The 3,593-nt window shown below is 45.9% G+C and overlaps 1 pseudogene; it reads left to right on the top strand.

Annotated features, from left to right (window-relative positions):
- The first annotated feature begins 5 nt into the window (after nucleotides 1–5).
- LOC102751801 lies at nucleotides 6–1,124 on the top strand (annotated as a pseudogene).
- Nucleotides 1,125–3,593: the final 2,469 nt, after the last annotated feature.

Below are 3,593 nucleotides of genomic sequence, written 5' to 3' on the forward strand. Positions count from 1 at the left end.
ACCGCCTGGTCAACATCATGCCGTACGAGAGCATGTGGGTCTGCCTGCAGCCCATCTGGGGCATGGAGGGCTCCGACTACATCAATGCCAGCTTTATCGATGGCTACAGGCAGCAGAAGACCTACATCGCCACGCAGGGGCCGCTGGCGGAGACCACGTAGGACTTCTGGCGCATGCTGTGGGAGAACAACTCCACCATCGTGGTGATGCTCACCAAGCTACGGGAGATGGGCCGGGAAAAATGTCACCAGTACTGGCCGGCCGAGTGCTCCGCCCGCTACCAGTACTTTGTGGTGGATCCAATAGTGGAGTACAACATGCCACAGTACATCCTGCGGGAATTCAAGATCACGGACACCCGGGACGGCCAGTCGCGGACCGTCTGGCAGTTCCAGTTCAAGGACTGGCCGGAGCAGGGCATGCCCAAGTCGGGGGAGGGCTTCATTGACTTCATCGCCTAAGTGCACAAGACCAAGGAGCATTTTGGCCAGGACGGCTCATCTCTGTCCACTGCAGTGCCGGAGTGGGCAGGACCGGCATCTTCATCATGCTCACATCATGCTGGAGCGGATGCGGTATGAAGGCATGGTGGACATCTGCCAGAGGGTGAAGATGCTGCGGACCCAGAGGCCCGCCATGGTGCAAACGGAGGACGAGTACCAGTTCTGTTACCAGGCCGCCCTGGAGTACCTGGGAAACTTTGACCACTATGCAACCTAAAGCCATGGTCGCCCGGCCGAACTTCAACGGTTCCAGGCATCTCTGCCCGAGCCGGGTGGGGCCCAGGAGGCCTGGAACCCCCGGCGGCAGCGTTTCTACACGGTCTCTGGGAATGACGCGGCCCCCAGCAACCTCCCTGGCACTGGCTGCTGCCTTCAAATACTTGCCACATTCCTCGTTTCCTTCTGATTCCAAAATGAACAATTCCGGGGTGGGGGGTGGGGGGTGGTGAGCAAATGGGGGTTCTCCCCAGAACCAGAGGAGGGCAGGGGCCACGAACTTGACCCTCGTCCCCCCCAGGGAGCCTTCCAGCCCTGCACTCTGGGGGCGCTGGGCTGGGAGGGCAGAATTCAGCTTTCTTTTCTCCCTGTAACTATCCAGTGACATTTTCTTTTTTTTAAATAGCGTATTTTTTTCCAATTTTTTTTAAAAAGAAGAAACAAACTGAAAAAAAAGTGACTTGAAGTCAATGAATTTAAAAAGAAAAACCTTGCTTATTCCTGTTACAAAAAAAAACAATGTAGTGTTAGACCTATAGTGCAATATAATCCTTAATGGCCATTTGCAAGCTTTCCACCACAGGAGAACAATAGACCAGGAAAAACTTGTTGGACATCAGGACTTACCAGTGGTTCTCAACCTTGGCTGCACATTAGAATCACCTGGGAATCTTTTTAAAATCCTGATTTCTGGGCCTCATCCTTCGAAAATCCTGTTTCTTTGTTATGGGGTGGGGCCACAACATTAGTAACAAAGAAACAATTTCCGGAGGATGCGGCCCAGAAATCAGGACTTTAAAAAGATTCCCAGGTGATTCTAATGTGCAGCCAAGGTTGAGAACCACTGACTTAGACCATACAAGGAATGAAAATTGACCTGAAGGCACCTGATTGCACACCTGCATTCTATCTGCATTCCAAGCCCACCAGCTCAGCCCTCAAACCCACTGACAAGTTTCCTGCCAGTGACTGCATATAAGGATGAAACTCAAGCTCCTGAGGGCTGCCATCATCAACCCAATATCCCCTTGGCTCGGTGCTGTGCAGACCTTCCCTTTGGATATCCCATCCCACATCCTCTTCCCTTAAATAAATTCAATTTTCTTACATCACCCTCTGAGATGACTATTTAGCCTACCTGCGCACCACCATGCTAACCCACCATGTTCATCTTGTAAACATAAAAACATTGAAACCTGTAAAGAATTTTTGAGAGTTTATTTGAGCCAAACTGTCGACACATGCTGGGAAGCAGAACCTCAACGGATTGAGATAATGCTCCAGAGAACGGCAGGTTTTCATCTATTTTTATAAATTGCAATCAAAGGAGGGGACATAGGTGGGTTACATAAAATCCAATGGTGATAGATTAGAGAGGTGGGAGAAAGCAAAGCGGGAAAACGCTTGGGATTGGATAAAAAGTAAAATGATAGACACATACTTAGGTGGGTGCAGTTTAGTTAATAGTCAACAATTAACATAATAACAATAACAATGAAGGACCCCAAGGGGTCTGGGAAAAGGGAAGTTACAAGTTACCCAGACATTTCAAGTATATGTATCATAGACACAAAAAGACAGATAGGCTCAGTTAAGGTAAAGGTTGACCTTGTCAGTGAAGATACTGGCCTAGGACATAAGTACCCACCATAACTGCTTTTAGTTAAAGTTTAATTTTAGAGCATCCTTTGTGGTTACTTTAGGTCTCTGAGTCTGCAAGACTGCTATGCAGGCCTCCCCTGAGCTTGTCAGGTCAGCATGTGTCCCCTTTAGTCCACAACCTTTCATGTAGGTCATCCAGTTATACCTTTCATAGCTCCAGGCAAAGAGAATAGACACAGGTCCCTGTGTGTGACAAGTTGCAGTATGTAGTGAAAAGATGAAATCTGGATTCTGCTGCTGACCATCATTTTCAAAGCTCAATGGGTAGTTGTGAAGACTCAATGAAATTATTGGTGAAAAGGTGCTTTGTAAACTAAACCACTGTGCATACTCAATACTTTCCCTCCTCTGTGCACTATTTCATGCCTTCAATACAAAATCAGGTCTTTAGTATTATATCTCAATTGCCAGTTGTTAAGTCATTAAAGGCATGGAGCATGTCTGCCTTTTTCACTGCTATAAACCTGCACCTTGTGCAGAGCCTGACACAGAGTTTGCTTTTGTGGCACTTTTCTCATCCTTAGTGCCTTCTCTGTTGCAGAGCCCTAGTGCCTCATACTTCCCCCTTAAAAATGCTCTGGGGAAAAGAACAAATAACTTCATTTACAAGATATCAATGGTGAACAATACTTACTGGGCTATTCTCTGCCCCTCTTCCTCTTGGGGAATTAACATTCTAATAGGGGTGAAAACCTAAGGGACAATTTTTAATGGTTAGAATTTCAGTAATCAATGGCATGTGGGGAATGCCTGATTTTATTCAAGAAGCTTTTGGAAGTCACTGATTTCCAGAACCAGGATTAGGGTCAAGAAAGCATAAAAAAGTCAGTAATCAAAATAAATAATATTTTAATGTAATTACTTATTCTACAGCTTTATTGAGTTATAATCTACATGTCATAAAGCTCACTTATTTAAAGTGCACAATACAATGGTTTTCAGCTATTTACAGAATTGTGTGACCATCACCAAAATCTATTTTTAGAACATTTTCATCACAGCATAAAGAAACATTGTATCCATTAGTAGTCAGTCCCCATTCCTGTCAATCCCTTTCTTTCTTTTTTTTCTGCTGTTTTTTAAAAAAATTAAATCTTTATTGTTCAGATTATTACAGTTGTTCCTCTTTTTTGCCCCCATAGCTCCCCTCCACCCAGTTCCCCCCCCACCCTCTGCCCTTCCCCCCCCGCCCCACTGTCCTCATTCATAGGT

Source organism: Myotis davidii, unplaced genomic scaffold (genome assembly GCF_000327345.1).
Source record: "Myotis davidii unplaced genomic scaffold, ASM32734v1 scaffold4719, whole genome shotgun sequence".
Taxonomy (NCBI): Eukaryota; Metazoa; Chordata; class Mammalia; order Chiroptera; family Vespertilionidae; genus Myotis; species Myotis davidii.